This window comes from Taeniopygia guttata, chromosome 1 (assembly GCF_048771995.1).
Source record: "Taeniopygia guttata chromosome 1, bTaeGut7.mat, whole genome shotgun sequence".
NCBI lineage: Eukaryota > Metazoa > Chordata > Aves > Passeriformes > Estrildidae > Taeniopygia > Taeniopygia guttata.
Genome location: NC_133024.1, coordinates 8033128 through 8053202, shown reverse-complemented (window position 1 = coordinate 8053202; position 20075 = coordinate 8033128). Strand labels below are relative to the sequence as shown.

General features: G+C 36.9%; 1 protein-coding gene across 4 annotated transcripts in view; it reads left to right on the top strand.

The window, feature by feature from the left end:
* The window catches only part of LOC115492903 (uncharacterized), a 531227-nt gene that overhangs the window by 395111 nt on the left and 116041 nt on the right, over nt 1-20075 (top strand). For 3 of the 4 annotated variants that reach the window (XM_072923297.1, XM_072923299.1, XM_072923295.1), the window contains 2 exons: nt 10943-11021; nt 12166-18286. The exons of the other annotated variant lie outside the window; for it this stretch is intronic. The gene's annotated coding sequence lies outside the window, so the exon portion shown is untranslated. Of the gene's footprint in view, nt 1-10942; nt 11022-12165; nt 18287-20075 lie in introns of those variants that run through there. 4 annotated transcript variants of the gene reach the window in all.

Sequence of the window (20075 nt, the reverse complement as noted above, 5' to 3'; positions counted from 1 at the left end):
GCTGTAGCCATTTGTAAGCCTTTGAAAAGACAAACCTGTCCATGTGAGCTGGGGACTTTGTGCAGAATTGTCTCATAACACATTGTGCCACCTATTTTTATCTCAACTCTATAAGCAGCGTGCAGCCAAGATCTAACTAGGTGATTTTTGTTAGGTGGTGTATTTTGTTATTTGTATGGCGTGTTTTTAACTGTCCTGCAAAGTGATGATCCCATGGTGATGGGTCATGGGAATCTTGTTTGTGCAGGGCTGGGAGAAATCACCAGCTGATTTGTGAAACACTCGTGAAGTTCTTGATCAGCTGCTAAGACTACACAGAGAAAAAAAAACTTGGTTGGGTCCTCCTGGAAAGCTTGACTTATTTTTATTTTAGTTAGTTTTTGTGGCCATGTAAACCATCAGGCAAAATAATGAAAGAAAAGGAAAGAGTATCTGAAATTTATCCCTCGAAAAGCAATTTAGTTGAAATAATTGTTAATTCAATGTGTGAATTGAGGTTCAAAGACTAAAGCAATTTGCCTTCATGCATACATGCAAAATTCGGGGGTTTGGGGATGCAATTTTCTTTCTTAATGGATTGACATTCAGTAAAATGCCAGTTTAATAAAGGGAGAATTGTAAATAATTATATTAGAACTTCTCAAAGGTTCCTTTAGGTTGAGTCTGTGGGTCGGAACTAATTGTGATGACAAGGAACAGGTTAGATTTCTTTTTTTGCCTTGCCAGTGTTGCTTCTTGGGCTTACCTAAATATTTCCAGGCTGACTCTTACCCTGTTCTCAACAGAATGAAAATTGCTTGTAAATCCAAAATGTGAAGTACATCAGATTTTAACTCTCTTTCTGTATTATGCTTAATAGTCAAGGAAAATAAAAGTATTGTTTCCTGAACAGGATTTCATTTATTTGTTAAAATTTATATTTGAAGCTGATCTGATTTTGTAGAATTTGGGAATAAGTTAGTGACCAGAGTGAAGTTAAATGGAGCCATAAATTTAAAGTTATAATATTGGCATTAAGCATGCAGACTGAGGTTCTTCAGAGCAGCTTATGCAACACAAATATACAGCCTCTATAAAATGGAATGGGAGCTGCATACTTGCAACTCTAGCACAGTTGTAAAGATTTATGGCACTATTTTAAATCAACTTTGCAATCCTTTTGTTTATTTTTGATACAGTTGATCACAGGATTTTTTTTTTTTTTTTTTTTTTTGCAAGTTGTGATTGGCTTCAACCCTTCCAGAGCCTTCTAAATTCTGGATCAAATTTAAGATGCAAAAATACGTAATTTTTAAAATGCTGTGGCTTTAAGAGCAATAAAGGACAGAGGGTGGTAATGAAAACAAGGTTGTGACCTGGATTAACTATATTTTTGATAGATTATTTGGGCCTCTCTGGAATGGAGACTGGAATAGAGAAATGAATTGGGGTTTTTTTCAAAAGGCTCTATTTCCTGCAACTTCATTCTGGTCTGTTTTCTTCCTGTCATCATCTTCTTGGTCTCAAAAAAGACTACCTGACTTGTTTATGTAAACCCGATGACAGAATTTGGACAAACAGGAAAGTAAGGAAATCACTTTGTTCTCAATTCTAGGAGAAAGGCAAATATATTCCATATTTCAAGCAACATTTGGCTTTAATAATAATATTACAAAGGGAAGACATGCTGCCCAGACAGAAAGCAGCATTCATAGAGAATGCTGGAAAAGTGGAGAAGGTATATTCAATCCTTTGAGATTTACTTTTGCAAAAGTTAGCTTAAATGGAAAACAGAAACTACATATTGCTATATAAGTTTTTAATAGTTGTCGCTTAGCCAAATCCCTAAGGTTAAAATGTTTAAAGAAAATAAACAATAAAAGAAATAAAATTAAAACAGAATACTCTCAAGTGCTCTGTAAAACAATCTTGAAGACTATCCAGAAAGCACATCTGTTGTTGGATGGTGGAAAAGTACATGATAAACAGCCAAAGAGCAGTGCCACTGGCATGGAAGGATATATTTTCAAATAGTCAAGATAAAGTTGTGGAACATAGTAATACCTTCCTCTCATGTCTGTAGAATTTAGTGTTTCACAGGATAAAACCAAGGAAAAATAAAATCTGTTTCAAGGTGGAGAAAACCAATGCACAGACACAGCTTACCTAAGATTGTGTGTTAGAGCCCTAACACAGCTGGAAATTGAACCAGGGTCAGACTGGTGCCTCATTTTATAAGTCACATCTCATTTGATAAATCATATCTCTCCATGGCATAGTGGGGCAAAGCTCTGTCAATTTTTTTGTAAGTGCATTTGCTTCTCTTGAGGATAAAAGAGCTCCTAAAGAGAGAACGCAGAAGTGTTTTTCTTTCTGCCATCATGTGCAAAATTATTAGGGTTATAGTTGTGCTCAGCTGGTATTACCAGTTTAGTACTTTCTAGGTATTTACAGAGTCCAATACCTGTGTCAGTTGTTTTTGCACGGTGGCAGCAAGATCAGCCCAATGTGTGTGTAGGGTGTTTAAACCTGGGAATTCAGCTGGTGGAAGGAGCTCATGGGAAGCAAAGAGCTGGAATGGCTAAGCAGTGTGGGTCCCTGACCAGCCCATCGTCTCAGAGGATGCTGATGAGGTGGGCAGACACAGGGAGGTGGTGTTAACAGCATTGGTATGGGCTGTATTCCTCAGGCTGATTCCAAGCTGCCCAAGTGGCCAAACCCCTACAGAGGCTCAGATAAAATAAGCCCACATCAGCTTTTCTACTCCTTAGGACTTTCTTTTTTAAACCTCTCATGCAAACCCCTTGAGTATTTTGTGTCTTCAGTCAGGACTAGGGGTGTGACACAGGGATGAAGGATCAATCACCCTCTTCAAATTTATGATTATTTATGTAGGTCAGGTGAGGTGCTAGCATAAATATCTGAAAAGCAGGCACTTGAATAAAGAGTGTACAAAGATCCAATTAAAACTTTTTTATTAATACTTATATACTTTGTTTCTTTCAAAGGACAAGGGGGTGATATTTTTTTAGCTGGAAATATGGGCTCTCCATGTGAATAAGTTGCTGCAGTCCCAGGAAACCTGCACTGTGAACATCCCAGTAACCTCAACCAGCCCAAGTAGGTTCATGATCAGGATATGCTGACATTACTACCACTGAAGCAAATGCATTTTAAACAGGTTTACTCTGACTTAGTACTGCCATAGACCTGCATGTCAGATATAAGCCAGTCTGAGGCACCTTATTTTCACCATTCTATATTGGTGTTTGCTTTTGAACAGGGGGCAGGAGTGAGTTACATTTCAGTAGCATGTAACTCCTTAATATTCAGGCATAGTTAACTGGCAGGGCCAGAATATTGCATGTCAAGGTTTAATTCTCTGCTGTCTCTAAAGTTTTTAGACAGCTTGCCAAAAATCACAGCGGAATAGAGCCATAAATCTCCTTTGGTCAACAATTTAGACTTGGAGTGGCAATTCCAGGAGTCTGCTAAGTGTTAAGGTTTCTTGTGAGATGCATGGATTCAGCTACCATTGTCTTCAGTTCCTACTTCAGCCAGGCTTTTGTAATTGTGGGTGGAGAGAAGATGCAAGTAGTCTTTTCCTGACTCATAATTTGGATTCAATTTATAGACTACCCAAGAGATAGAGAAGGAAGGATCTAGATTTAATTACTTTTTTCCCTGGATCCATTTTTATCCCCTGTGAGAGGGCAGCAGTGTCTACCAGCAGTAACTATTTAATCTCCCACTTTGAAGCTGTTCCTTTGCATGCACTCACTAAAACAGGACTAGATGCTGGTCTTCTGGGAGAATGCCTTCAGCAGTGGTCAGGCAGAGACTCCTTTTTTCTTCTGCTTCTTTCTTGATATTTTTGTGCTTTAGACAGAGCTGAACAGGAAGGATTAGGAAAAACTGTTGAGGTATGTGCACTGAGCATCAGGAGCAAGGTACCTCTGTGTGCACATTACAAAGGAAATTTGAACACATCCCTGTTGCTGGAGGCTTAATGCTGCAGTGACTTTATGTGTCTATGGATAAGGAAATGTCTGAACCAGAATATAAAGTTTTGTGTACAAAAATATGCAGACCTCAAATTGAGATTCTTTTGTTGTTGTTTTTTCCCCTCCACAGGTGAAATTGTTGGATAAATATATCTCTGAAAATTGGATTACTTTACTTTAACAAGTCGCAATTATATTGTAACTATCTTCTGCCTGTGATCCTACTTCTCTGTTATTTTAGTACTACTTTTAATGTTTTGCACATCTTTCTGACTCAATGGAGGGAGTTATAAGGCTGGGAATTTATGCAGTTTGTGCCTGCAGAGACCTATGTTTCCAAAATTCCTTGAAAAGTATTTACCTTCTGCCAGTAACAATGTGCTAATATTCAAGGGTAATGTATCCTCACATATTAACTGATTCAATGCTGCAAAAAAAGTGCTACAGGAAAAAAAAAAAAAAAAAAAAAAAGGAAACTGCCTGTTAGGACTGAGGGCAGGCAATGATCAGGTTGTATTGCTATGGGTAATGAAAGCTGTGCGACCTGGTTCACTGAGAACATGGTTGTCCAGAATTTTTAGCATATTGGTAGGAACTAGTGCTTTAAGTAATTGTCTGAATTTAAAATGAGAAGAATAATACCTCTATATTCAGTAAAGTTACTCATTCAGGGCATTATGCTGGAGTAACTTGAGACAGCAAGGAAAATGGTCATAGTAAAATTCTGCTGCTTCATTTGAGACTTGAGATCAAATAAAACAGGTGAATGAGAATTAGTCAAGAGGAAATCCAAATACAAATACATATCTTGGAATGAATTTTTGTTGTTTTTAAGATGTTTGTGAATACCGTTTGTGAATACCTTATTTCCTGTTATTCAGTCAGGGTTTTGTTTTATGATAGAAGACCAATTCCTTCTTCAAGGGGATCGGGAAAGGACAAGGACTCTGTCGTCTTTTGAACAATCAAGGCTATCACCCAGAAAACTGCATGTGTAGATTTACAGTTTCACTTAGAGACAGTAAATTTGTGGTATAAAAAGGTATTTATAAATTATTTGATAGAGGATATGATTGCTTAGCAGCTGGAGACAAAAAAGGGAAGATATAAAAAAGTATTTAGCAGAAAGAGCAGGCAATAAAGTAAATGTGATGGTCTTGAGGTTCTGACCCTGGTTTCTGAACATGTGAGTTGAATGAGTGATCTATCAAATACATTTAAACCTGAAAAAGGGAAAAGTTGGCGTGTCTTCAATTTTATTTTGGTCTTTAGGTACCATGATATGCTCCCTGTTTTGTTAGCATGAAGACCACTTAATTTTGTTAGGGTACTGCTGTTATTGAGACATAAGTGCTGATGGATAATAGCAAAGCAAAAAGGAGCTATATTTGGAACAGCCTTTTGTGGTTTCTAGAGCTCTTGCACTTCCCCCCCCCCACATTGTCCTGTGTCTCTCTGGAGCCTTCAATAACTGAAAGGAAAAGCTGAAGAGCTGCTTAAGAGCTGCTTCAAAAAGAGCAGCAGTAGAAATCAACAAGCTTCAACTTCCACCAGGTAAATGAACTGTTCACAGGTTAAAAAATAATTAGATTTTTTTTCCTTTGATATTTCAAATACTGTCAGATGCCCTGCCCCTTCCAATAAAAGCCCCAAAAAACAGCATTAGGTTATTGTACTCTGATACCACTTGCATTCATGTGTTCTGTAATTAGCTTACAATAAATTTTATACATAAATATGGAAATTACCATGATTTATTCTGACTGACACTACTCCCTGCTTATACAGAGTTGCTGCAGCTATTCCAGAATAAGAATTTTGTGAAGGGTAGAAAAGAACTGTTTAAAGCTACTTCTGATCTCTCTGGACAACCAAATTGGAAGAATAAAAAGGGAACTAAAAAGGCAACCAGTGTGGAATTCTTGGATTTTTGCTTTACTTGCAGTGTAGACTTTTCACTCTATGTATAAGTACAAAAGATGTGACAGTGTCAAAAGGAAGGAAATTCCACTAGACACATCAGTGCAGCTGTGTTTTTAATAAAGTAGCAGTTTAAATTGTTTTATTCTATGTTACATTGCGTAGGAAATAAGCTTCTAGACAAGGGAAATCCTTACCTAGAACTAGAGCTATTAAGAAACATGTTTTGGAGAAACAATTGTTTGTAAGGAGAGCTACCTGAGGTTAGGATTTGCAACAAATACCTAGGAAAAAACAGAAACTGATTTGAACAAAATATTGGCATTTGGTTAGTCTGTGATGTCATAGACCTGCTGAAGTTGAAGGGTCCTTGACAGCATCTACCCCTTGAGGATAAACAAAACTGAATTTGAATTCAAGACATTAGAAAAACGAGTAAAACTGAGACAAATAAGAAGCTTGTATTTGTCCGAAACAACATCACTTAGGAATCTTAAAAGGAGGTAATAATAATTAAAGGCATCTTTTGAAAGTATAAAACAAAGCAATCTTAAAGTAGAAAAATAAGTTTGTGGAGCTGAAAAAAAAAATAGGAAAAAGTGGGGGGAACAGTAAGAGAAGCATCCTAAAAGGAGACTAAAAATGGAAAAAAGGGTCAATAGAAGCACGGTGCAGAGTTGAGGGTTTGTTGCAGCAGAGTTAACATGACAGATACAGCCATGGTCATGCCACGCCCAACAGTGCTTTCTTCCTGAGGAAGAAGTCTTTATTGGCAAGTATGGAAATTTCTATAAAAACAATTAATATTTTAAAAGAAAGTTGGGTTTTTTGGTTAATTTTTTTTTGTTGAGGCTTTTTGTTATTGATTTTATTTTTTAAATTTTTATTCCTTTTATGTGTCTACAACTGAAATACAATATATAATTAAAAATTTATAATTAAACCTGTTTCTGGATAATACAAGTGAGAGTGGGGGTAAACTTTTTAACTGCTTGAACCAGTTCCTGTTCAATTAAAAAAGTTTATCAAAAACCCTGATTCTTTTTGTCTAGAATTGACTCATTTTCATTGCTTTAAACACCTTCCTTTCTGCAATGATTTTCTTTAAATCCTGAGGTTTGTTTCAATCTTGGGTGAACATCAAGATAACATAATATGCTTGTTCTCTGCTCGTACTCATCATTCTTTTGCATATCTTAGCTCTGGTGCATGAGAGAGAGATCTTATTTACATAAAGTACATAGACATTTGATTTTGCAGTCAATGTTGTACGTCAATATTAAGACAAGACTCTTAAATTCAGTTCTCAGCCATTCAGGTTATAATTCTAATGCCCTAGGTGTAAGTTCTATGAATGTTATTAAAGTAATTTTCTTGACATTTATTTATGAACATATTGTTGATATTTAAATAATCTGTAACTGGAGAAATGCAAATCAGTTAATCAGGAACATTGGTCAGTTTTGATTTCAATTATTAATACATATTATTTTATTTGTTAAAGGTTTAATTCTAACAGGCATTTTAGCTATAGCTGGAGAAGCACATCTGCAAGACAGAGCGACACTCTAGTCCCAGTATTGGTTTTCTGACCAACATTAATAATATTTCAAGCCTATTATGCTAAAGAGTTGCATTTGTAATAATTGAAATATATGATGCATCTATGGAGCTCTAATTATAGAACAAGCAGAAATGAAAATAATGCATTTTTATTGTCATTCAGATATAGATTCTCCTGAGGAAATTAATCAATATCCTATTTCAAATTCCCTAATCACCTACAAGATATTTTTCACTCCTTCTCAATCCTCAGGTTCCTGTCTTTGTTTGTTCTGGGGAGTGGTGAAGGAGAGAAGTCAGAGAAACAAAAGAAGGGACAATGTCTTCTTAACAGAAGACAGCTCAGGGGGATTACCTGACTAGAATGTACTATTCTGTGCATATAACCTGCAGAGGTGAAAACTGCTTAAGGAGTAGTAAGTTCTTGGTGACATCACTGGTGCCACATAAAGCATTTCTAGAGAGGGACCTCTTTGATATTCCACCTTGATGCAAAAATACATGAAGGAATTTTTATCTGCCTTTTGTTGCTTATATCTTTATGTAACCTTGTAAATCTGTAGCTCCGGATGTGCTGCATTTGCTTTTTTGTCATGACATGAGATGCGAATGATTTCAAATTAACTGGTCAATACTAGTGCATTAATGCATAAAAAAATAACCACATACTTCCTGGATTCTAAAGCCTGCAGATCAAGACTCCGTGCTATGGGATAATCAGACCTGCAACTCTTCTTTAAGCTGCACTAGCTAAAAAACTGCCAATTCAAAATATTCTTGCCTTAGACACAGGTTGCTGTGGCAAAAGCAAAACGAAATCCCCAAACCCCAACACAAAACCCAAGTAAGACAATCAGAGCTAACCAAATGTTAAAAAAAATATTTACATCAGGTTTACAGTCTGAATAAGAACTCAAAGCCATCATAGTGTAGTCTTTCATGCAAATCTTAAATTTTTGGGCTGGCTTTTGTCTGGGATTTTCTAGAAATTTTTAGAGAAGTGATCTTGTGTATCTCCCTGAAAGAAATACTACCTGAACAACAGATCTATTATACAGAATTACTGCGTCTGTAGGTTTTAATGCAGCAGACATGAGACAGACCAAAACGCACAGTAGACATTTTTGAGCTACAGTGACAAACACAGAGGGTGGGATGGAAGCAGGTGGTTGCCACAGCAGGGTTTATTGCCTGTAAAGATTTTGTATGTGTCACCTCTGCTTTGCACAGCAGCTTCAGAGTTGCTGATTTAGGGCTACAGGACATGTGAGTTTCCAAATGGGGACAGGGTGAAGGGGCCAACCTGGTGTGTTGAGGTGCTCGGTGAATCCCACTGTACCTGCCATGGCTAATCCCATGTCCTGCACCACATTTCCTGCATAGATCTGGCCTTCACAAGGTGTCTTCAGGAGATCCCACAGCCTGTCTCACCACCCCAACCCCTGCAGTGAAACTGCAGCAGTCCAGCCCTGAAAGCAATGTAGAAAACTGCAGCAGCTTTTAGACAACTAAATGACCACTCATTTAAATACCCTCTGCTGTCCTGGAGACTGATTCTTTTTACAGACCAGCTCCACTCAAGACAATAGCATGCAGTACATGATTGTAAAATCAGTATAAATGGGATCAAAACCAGATCCATTAACTCTAATTAGGGAATGTGGTGTGATCCTATTTCACTGCACTGTATACAGCCTCTGTGGCTGTTATTTCAAGTGACAGACGTTTGTTTCCCAGCACTTAACTTGCACATAGAATTAATGGTAATGCATCCAAGAACTGATATTGCTAATATGCAGCATTAGCATAACTCTCTCTGTCCCTAGCTTCTGCTGAGAAAAGGATTCCAAAAAGAGAGAAAAATAGCTCAGACCCTGTGGAATAATGACATTTCTGTCTTCTATAGTGAAGCATTTCAGCCCGAGGAGTGTTGAAAATATAGACTATTATTTACTTTTCATGGTAGTGGAAACCATTTTCAATGGATTGCACATTTCTATCAGGGCATATCATTTGCTCTTCCTAGAAGCAGGAAAATTCTGCAGACAGATTTTTGCCTGTCTTTAAACCCCTGACCAGCTGACTAACTCCCAAGGTTTAATAGCTGGTAGGCGTCTGTAGGCAAAAGTAAAAGAAACGAGTTCATCAAGGAACTACATCATGCTTCCAACATGTGGTAACATGAGTGCCTCTTCACCATCTGTTATTTGTGTGAGGATTTTATTATGTAAATGACAGTACACACTGCGCCCTAAACAAAGGAAGATCATTCCCCTTACAGTATGTTGCGACTGCCAGGCTTCTCTATCAGCCCCGAAACAAATAATGAAAGCAGCAGAGCCATGGCAGGCAGAATAGCTTGGGTTCTTCTACTTCTCCTCTCGAAAGGGAGCAAATATCTTGATTAATAATTTGGTTTTTGCATGTATTGTGACTCATAAAGATGTGTAGTCAATGAAACAGCGAGGAGTATACAGGTGAAACTAAACTGAGGTGATATTTACAGGCTTAAAAGAGATTGAAGAGAAAATCCTCCAAAACTGTGGAGACTTCTGAACTCTGTGGTGTCACTGAGGGCCAAAAATAGGATACTCGGCTCCTAAATCATCTGCAACAGACAAAAGGTGTTGTGGGATAGGGTTGGAAGTCAAATTCTGCCCTACATCCTGATTTAAAATTTTCCATTAAATTACCAATTTAAATTGAAATGTAATTATCTTAACTGGCATCTTTTTGGCAGCTGTAATGAGAAAAAAAAAAAAAAAGAAAAGAAGAAAAATCCCTATGCTACACTGGATCAAGTAAAAGCCCATAGGAGTTCTAACACTGGCCCTTAATCAAAGTCTGCAAAGACACAAAAGCTTTGAGCTAATCTATGCCAAGCCATGTTGGACAGTATGGCACTGCCAAGAGCATCCTTCTGGTGGCATTTAAAGCACCTGGTGCCCTAGGAAAAGAAATCATATCCCAAGCTGTAAATTCTCCATTTTCCTTATACCCATCTACCAACCAACAGGGGTTGCTGTGACAGCAGCACAATACTGCATGGGAAAGAAAACACACCACTATTTTTATTGCATTAATTTTTTAAATGTGTGGTGCACAAGTAGTTATCTGTGCACACTCTCTTCCTTATTGGGTGTTTCATGTGGTTTAATATAATTAAAACACTACTGTATTTATTGGTTTAACTCAAATCTTAATTTGATAATTGGAAAAGATACACATAAAGGATTAATTTTTATTCCAGATTAATTTAGAAGTAACTGAAAGCAGATTCAGAATTGACCAGATTGATGATTTTAGGGTGCATGGTTACTTCTATTGCATTGTTTTTGTGTGATTTCTTACGCCTGTATTTGTCAGCTTTTCCTGACTTAATTATGATTAAGTGTTGAACTTTACAGATGGCCAAGTGCTGGCACTGCTGTATTGATCAATTGCTTTTATTAATGTGTTAAATTTTGTGCTTGCAGCAGGATCATATTTTGCGATAGAACAGCTAGTAGCTGGAGAATTCTGACATGAAAATCCCAAGCATCCCAGATTTAGCAGGTATTCATTTTTTTCCAGTTATCTTTTTTTCATTATTATTATTATTTATTCATTAACATCTAACTTCATTAAAGATACCTGAAATGCTTTCATCTAAAGGACAAACCTGTGTTACTTTTTAACGGGTAGCAAAGAAAGAATAGAATGGGTACAGAAAGAACACACCTACAACTGATGCCTAAAAGCATAAGTGCAACTTGGGTTTTTTTTGTTTTTTTTTTTTTTTCCTGAGGTCCTCAAAATCAAAATCTATACTTTTTGTGAGAACCTGTTGTCACCAGGGTTTTTCAGAATTATAAATCAATGGCAACTGTAATCTAATTCCTCAAGACTAACTATTTGGTACAAGTTTCCAAATGTGAAATGAGCTTGCTTTCATCATTTCAGATATCAGAAGCAGCTCAAATTAAATTAGGATATTGATGAATATTTCTGTGTCCTAATCTTTTCCTCTCATAACTCATGTCTAAAATTCATACATCATTTGAAGATAAATTTTTGCATAGATGTTATTCAAAACAGCCTGAAAGATCCTTGTCATGTGGAATTGTTCTCAAAATTAGGGAGAAATGTGAAATATATACAGATTTTTTCAGCACACTTTTTAAAGCACTACTTACTTCCTACACATTTCTGAGTCTGTTCTCCTCTTATTCTCTGAACAGTGATATTTTCATGAGTAGCATGGATGAAGTTATTAATTTTGTGTCCGATTTACTTCCATTTGAAGTTATGCTTTCCAGAGTGTCCTGTGCTGACAGACTCTTTCCTTATACCACAAAACTAAACTAAACTCTAACTGTAGAACTCCTGTCTTTTAGCCAACAAATGTTGTTTTATACATAACATATATTCATATATGAAATTGACAATTATTTTTTTATTCTGAACCTTAGAAGTGATGTTTCAAAGAGGAACACCAATGTTATTTTTCTTGAGATACAACATGTTGCATGTAACCATAATTATTCATTCCTTTATAAATGTTTTTTCTCTACTGGTTTGTATATATGTATACTAATGGGGAGCAGGTACATAATAAACACTCTGTAGGGCTGAAGTCTTCGAACCTTAGAAGCCTGGAAATTACATTATTCATATCCTATATAATATTTTACTGAGTCATCTGTTTTCTGTTTCTCAGAGCTCTTTGCTGTGGGGAAAGGAGTCCAACATGCTCACAACTCACTGATTTGAGCAGGAGCTGAAAAACTAGGGAGAAAAATCATCCCACTCTGGCCATGGTCACAGCAAGAGGACTTCAGCCCAAGGCAGCTGTGCTCTGCAGCTGGCCCTGAAGGGCAGCAGAGAGAAGGCACAGCCACCACACCCTGGGAGAGAAGGGTTCGCCACAGTCCCTGGCACCACTGGGATGGCACGAGTGGGATGCCAGCAGACATCTCTGCAGGGTGCTAAGCTCAGCCCCAGCTGTCAGAAATGCCTTCCAAGCCCTTTGGTCAAACAACAGGGGGTCTTAGAAGGTGTTAAAAGCACTGGCCAGCCTTCTGACCTAGGGTTGTAGAACAGCATCACAGAGGAAAATATTCTGGTCCTGGTTTTTGGACGTCAGAGAAAATAGAAAATGAAGTTGTAGCTCAGGTTTAGTAGTTGGTTATGCTATTTGTACATGCAAAACTCCAGAGGAAAAAAACCTAAGCAAAATGAAAACAGAGAATTGTAAAGCAAAGGCCTTTCCATTCAAAGTTTTCCTCCAGAATGCCAAACAAAAGTAACAACATAACAATGTAACAATTATACAACCTGAATAACTTTTCTATCTTTATTTCCTGTAAATTCAAGCTGATCCTTACACCTCACCTAAATTCTGATACATCTCCTCTTGATTTATATGAGATTTTTAACCTCATTTATATGAGGTTTTGCAAAACAAATTTAATTCCTAATTGCTACTTGATGGTGCTATCTGTTGGTGTTTCTTCTCTTACTTTCTAGATACCTGTTTGTTCTGGTGTTGCTGCCAAGACACCTTTTTTCCCATGCCACCAATCATTTAAATCCTTGTTTTAACACTGTATAATTTATTATTTCTTTCACAGTGCTTTCTTTTCTTTCTTTCAGTTTTATTACTGTACAATCTCCAAGATATCTAGCAGCTCTTGGGATAGATTAAATAGATAGAGCATGGCGGACTGGATGTCTAAGACTTAATACTTTTTGTAGCTGCCAATAGCTTTGAGCATGTCAGTTTGTCATTCAATATTTTTGTTTTTCTCTTCTCATTTCTAGTAATGCATATAGAGATTTCCCCCTTTGGAGCAAAATGCCAGGATTCTCACAAGAGCTGTATTGATAGAAAATGGTGCTGATAGCAGCAAAAGAAGAAAGCTTTCATCATCCAAACAACATAGACCTGAAGATGTTGGAAACTAAAGGCCAATTACTCCCTGAGGTGCATGGCGGGGCCAATTCCACTGTAATCATTCTTGTGGTTGTGAAGGCAGAAGAGGACCTTGACTGCCTGTATCTGGACTTTGTCAGGCCATTTGTTTGTGACCAGAGTTGTGTCATTACTGTGGTTTTTCAATACAAGGATGTTCACTGAGGCATCACATTGATATTTTTGAAGTATGTTCCACATTTTCAATGGAACGAATTTATCAGCATAGAATTGAAATGTCTAGATGCTTCAGTATGCAATTGGCATGCAAGGGCATTCATTTTTCACCTACTGGATGTAAGGCAATGAGACCCCCACTGGATTGCTGTATCCAGCCCTGGAGTCCCCGGCACAGGAAGGACAGAGACCTGTTGGACTGAGGCCACGAAGATGATGAGAGGGATGGAGCAGCTCCCCTAGAAACAGCTGAGGAATCTCAGATTATTCAGCTTGGAAAAGAGAAGTCTTCTGAGTGACCTAATTGCAGCCTTCCAGTACCTGAAAGACAGAAAGAGACTATTTACAAGGGCCTGGAGTGACAGGACAAGGGGGAGTGGCCTCAAACTGACAGAGAGTAGGTTTGGATTAGATATTAGGAGGCATGATGAGGCCCTGGTACAGGTTGTCCAGAGAAATTGTGGATGCTCCATCCATGGAAGTCATCCTGGACAGACTAGATGGGGCTCTGAGCAACCTGGAGTAGTGGAAGGTGGCCCTGTCCTCAGCTAGGGGTTTGGAATTTAGATGATCTTTGAGTCCCTTCCAACCCAAATCATTCTGTGATTCTACAGTTTTCAACAAGTAAAGACATGTTAAAGAAGAGATGATTTGGCCAAACCTTGTTCCTTTTTCCAAAGTAATTATGTGGGAAATCTTGTCAGGCTTTAATCTCTGAGTCCTGTACTAAACCAACCCCTTGCAGGTATTTTAAGTCTTTTGGTCTTTCTGCAAAATAAGGCCTTTAGCAAAGACCATTGGACCTTCCATTAAGTACGTTCACAAAATTGGAAGAGGGATCCTTTTCTGGCTGACACATGTGACTTTTCAGCCTGAGAGCTGAAATGGGTCCTGCGGGACCATCCAGCAACTAAGCTGATTCCTTGGGCACTGAATATCTGGCATCACTTGCTAAATATGCTAAAGAAAGCAAGGCTGAAGGTGTATAGTTATGCTGCAACATCAATTCCTCCTCTGGGATGTATGGAAAATGGATGAGTGAGCCCAGTCTGCCTCTTTGCTTTTGGGCCAGTTGGAGTAATTGGTCTTTTTCTGCAGCATTTCTCAGAACAAAAAAAAAAAAAAAAAAAAGAAAAAAAAAAAAAGCAAGAAGGTAAAAGGAGGAAAAATCTCTTCATGGAGTGTTTTATGTCTAGGATCAAGACTTTTTGAAGGATTTAACTCCTAAATACAAATGAAACATGCAATCAACTATAACAGCTATCGGAAGATGGAGGAAAAAATGGAGAGGAGAGGGAAAGGGAAACACTTCCAGGGGAGGTGATGCTGTTTGGAAAAAATGTCTCTTACAGTTTGGCATCTAGCTGTTAACATACTCTTGCCAACCTGTGAGTTCATTTGAGGTTTATAGCAAGTTACAGGAAGAATAAAAAGTTAATCATGTGCAGAGCCTTGGTGTTGTATTCTTGCCATCAATTTCAATAGCAGTAATAACATACAGACTGTGAAGAGATTAAAGAATGGCACAAACTGCTTTCTACTTCAGCTTGTAAATGTATTTCCATTGAAATTTTAATTTGTGTGGTTTTCATCCAAATTTGAAGAGATGATGATGTGAGGTCTAAAAACACTATGGGTCTGGGGTCAGATTCTTCTATCAGTTTTTACATGCAATAGACATGGGGAGTTTTCTCCCTCTATCTAAAAACAGAGCAATATTTTATTGAGGTTCAAACCCACAAAAAGATATAAAAGGAACAGTGGGGGAACTCAATTATGAAGATGGTTACTTAACAGAAGACTTAACTACATGTTGTAGCCTGTATCTTTTTAACAATCTCAACAGTTCCTATTACATATTTTGGGGATTTGAAGCTGAGGAAATCTATTGAAATACTGTCTGAGCCTGGATTAGCACTCCAGACTAAAGATTAATTTAATTTTCTTTTAAGAGTTGCAATTTTTTCTTTCTTTTCAGTTTGTAACTATGCTCTTTACTGTCATCAGCTGAGATAAAAGTTCTAAATGCATCGAAAATTATCATTGACACTTACAATGAAAAAATAAGCTTCTCAAAAACAAAACATGTACTCGGAAGTCTTTTCAGTGGATTAAACTTTTTCCTTTCTATTTCTGAAATACTTTTGAGTGGCAATCACTTCGCTGAAAATCTGCACTTTTTTTGTTGTTTACAGCTACAAATTGGACAGAGATGTTTTGTTCTTTGCTTTCACACTATACAAAAGGTGTGGCAAATTTTACTCATGGCATATATGTACCATTAGCTACATTCATATCTTTATTAGCATATTTACATGCATTTGAGTTATCCTGATATATTGTAAACACAGTGGATCTGAGGTATATAACAGCATATAAGGATTTATTATTTTATTTAAAGGATGTAAAATGCAGCAAAAACTTGCTGTAGGTGAGTAATCCTACTTATCAGAGATTAATTTTAACAACTGCAGTCCACAAATTTCTGCTGTCCTTTGGGGAAAACAAAGAAATTGATTGTAGAAAAAATGTTGTCTTTGCATTCCTTTACTTCTTGTCATTTTTTCTTTGTTTGATGTATCAGTTTCTTGTATAATGCTTTCTCCCCTTGTTTATCAAAGTTACTAATTTATGTTCTATTGATGCACAGCAGTTCTTTAAACTTAGACTTAGTACTTGGCTGTCAGTAAGAAAGATGAGAAGCAAAAGTGTGAAGGATTTTCCCAGGGTAAATCCAGATTTACAGCCACATTTCCGAGTGGAGAACTTAGGCAGGTATAAAAAGTTGGATTGCAGAAAAGTAGAACAACTATTACTTTTTCTTGGGAGACAATATAATTAGATTTACGTGTTTAATATAGTTATTAAGATTGGTTAATATTCAACTACTTTGATTTGTTCAACTATTTCACTACATAAAATAGTCAGATTTTGTGATCTATTTGGGTTTTGTCTTGCCAGCTGCCCTGCCTCTTTCCCTTCCCTTTGCTCCTCTTGCCTCATTTGCAGTGTTATTCTAGATATGGGAGTGAAAGTTTTCCTAATTATCCTAACTTATCCTAATTGGAAGATTTTTCTCAAAATGCTAGTTATTTGGCTTTTAACCTTGGGTTATTTGTAATGGTTGAACCCCCGCTCCCTTTTTTTTTTTTTTTTTTTTTTTTTTGAAAGAAAGTGTAAAATTTGTTCAACAGTGCAAAGGTCTAGTCTAACCTAAGTTTACCAAGATTTCTGGACACATCTAATATTGTTTGTGTGCATGTACCCTTCTTATATGCATGGAGATTAAGGTGGCCTTACTACAGTACTGATTTGCACTAGAAATATGTTGTCTGTAGGTACCAGCATGCTAAGGTTCTAAAAAGAGTTGGTTGATAATTTGAATTTCAACAGGCAAGACAAGGGAGAGAAAACATTAAAATTTTCTGAAATAGCTTATCTTCTTCAGTGTTGTTACTTAAAAATTTAAAACTTGAATCTTGATGCTTCTTTCCATTCCCCCAAGAAAATTTTATACTTCAAGAATGGCCTGAAGGCTTAGTAACATTAGTAAGAATGTAGGAAGGTCACCATCTTTCTTGATGAAGGTTTATCTCATAAATTTCTGCCTCATTCTTCAAAATAAGGAGGGAGTTCTCTCTCTAGGTCTGTGATTTAGACATACATTGATTTTACATTCATCTAAACTACAATGTTGCGCCTGTCAGTTGTTTCCTGGATGCCAGTGTGGTTATATTCCTGACCCAACGGGAAGGCACGTGGATTCCTTGTAGTTCCAGCACTGCAGGTAGAAATATTAAGGGTATGATTTCACTTATTTGAAGTTACCAAAAATGCTGGAAGAAGGGGTGAATGACAAATAGATAGGCTATTTAATTTTGTTTATTTTCTCTCCTAGAAGATTGGTTATATCAATAAGAAATGCTGAAAACCTATGTTTGAAAGAAGCAACTGTTATGGAGTCAGAAAAATGTAAAGTAGAGATTTTCTGAGTTCCCTGAAATCTTGACTGATAGATAAATATGAGGTGAGCTGCAGTGACAGTGGTGAGAAAGCTGACTTTCAGAAGTAAAACACACTAGACTATTCTTTCAGTGGTAGAGGAATGTCTGCATTTTTCTCATAAATTTCTTGGGGGAAAAAAACCATTTTGTGCATGCTGTACTCAGTTTGAATTTACACAATTAAACATGCAAAATTAAATAAATTTTAAAAAGAATATTTCTATACTAGTATGTTGCCATGACAGTATTTCTCCTGGTATATACTTGAATGCAATAGTAGTAATACTGTACAGTGCTGTATATTTATGTATTATACATATTCATTTTTTCTACATTGACTATGTGGAATAATTTGGCTTTTGTAATTTATTTTGCTTAAAGATACACTGTTTTATGTCTATTAATGGATGTACATACAATTTACTAAAACTATTTCTTTCTGATTTTTAAATTCTGCTGAAACCATAGCATAATGATAGTATGTAGAGAGTAATATTCTTGCACTTCCTGAGGCCTTAGCTGGCAGAGTTGTCAAATTAAACTGGAACGTTTTGTAAGTGTATCTTTAATAAATACATATGTCTGTCATGCTTCCCTACTCAGTCTTATAAATCAGACTGTATCCAGCTGTCAGATACTCTCAACCCGGTTGTCCTAATCTGTCAAGTAAAAATTATAGCATCTAAGCTCCCATCCTTCTCTGAAAATATTTATTTATACCAGTGACATGTCAAGGACACATCATTTTTTGAATTTATTTTTTTCCCCAGCAACAAAACCATTAACATCTGGCTCAAGTCCCTGCCAGGAGGGCAGTGGTTAATACATAAAGGGAATTTATCATGTAGGAATGCCCCAGCCAAGAAAAATAAATGCTGCATAGGATTTAAAAAAAAATCTTGCAACATGCCAGATAGGGAGCATTCAGCCTTGTTTTACTCAGAGTACAACAGTAATTTTATTGCATTTATCATCCTCACCCCCATTCATCTACAGATGAGCCTCCATTCCCCTCTTGCAAAGAGGCTGCCTCTAAGTCTTGTGTCTCTGCAGTGTCTGGTAATTAACCATTACAATTCTGATGACATGTCAGACACATCATAAACTATTGCTACAGCTTGAGAGAAGGATTTAAACACACCACAAAGAGTAACAAAGCTGTTGGTTATTCTGCTTCCATCAGCTCTCCCTGAACAGAGAGTACATTACCAGAAGATGAGAGCTGGGGGGAGATAGAAGTGTAAGAAAAGAAGGAAGGAATCCTTGGTATTTTTAAAAGAATAAGTCTCTTTATTTCATATGCATGAACAGATGTTAAAGAACATGGCTTGTCACTTGTCTTTTTTAGAAATTTTAGACTGCACTCTACTCAAAATAACCCTTGAACCTCACCTGCCTTCAGTTAAGACAGGAAGAAAATGAATTTGAAATCTTGTGCCCAAATAATTAAAGAACAAAAGTTTATTTCCAATTTGCAACTCATTCTAGTAATCCTAACAATACTTCTTCATTTTTCTTTTTTTTTTTTTTATCTCTGAGTAAATTCTCAATACTTTTAAGTGTGACGGATTCACCTTTATTTTGAGCCTATGTATTCACATTATCTAGTTTCTGTGGTGATCTGAATTGTTTTGACTAAAGGATTGCAAAGTCTCATAAAATAAGAAAATGTAATTTCCTCCCTTTTTCCTGTACTAAAATAGACCCGCTTGCTGGTTGCCCAAAATAAAGTTATAAGAATCTATAGATAAAACAGTTGGATTCTAGTTTGATATATTACGTGAAGTTACTGAAGTTTCAGACTTCTTACTCTGGATATTCTGGAGAAAGTATTGACAGGAGAGACCTTCTCCAGAAATCAGAAGGTCTGTTCTTTCATGAGCCAAGGATGAGCAGGACAGGACATGAGGGACATGAGCAACATGAGTATTGAGATATTCTCTAGAAATCTGCCATAGCTTGGCTTGATCACTGTGTAAAGCATGGCCACAACTCTGCTTTCTCTGGCACTAATTGCTGAAGGAACTGCTTTCAGAAGAAGGGTGATACTCTCTCAATAATAATGACTGTTGCCTCAGTGCCAGAAGTGAGTGGAACTTGAGTCAATGTGCTGCACATGGGAAAACAGTGGGAATAGCCTGGGGAGGAAGCACGTTACCTTGCAATCATGAAAAGGAGTTAATCACTTTGGAATTCCCCCAGGTGTATGACAGAGAACTGTAGTCATCACAAATGAAATCTTTCATCTGTGGCATTTAACTAGTTATCTCTTTCTCTGACAGGCTGTCTTTTTTAACAGGAAATAGAGTCCTTTTTTTTAAACTCCATTACAGTTGTTTTATTAATATTATTTATAATGAGCTTTTGGAGAATTGAAATATGATAGATGAAATGAAAAAAAAAATTCTGAAAGCAAAGTGTTTTTAAAAACCAGAGTCCAGAAACTATATAATGAAGGTTGGTTTGGCTTCCGTA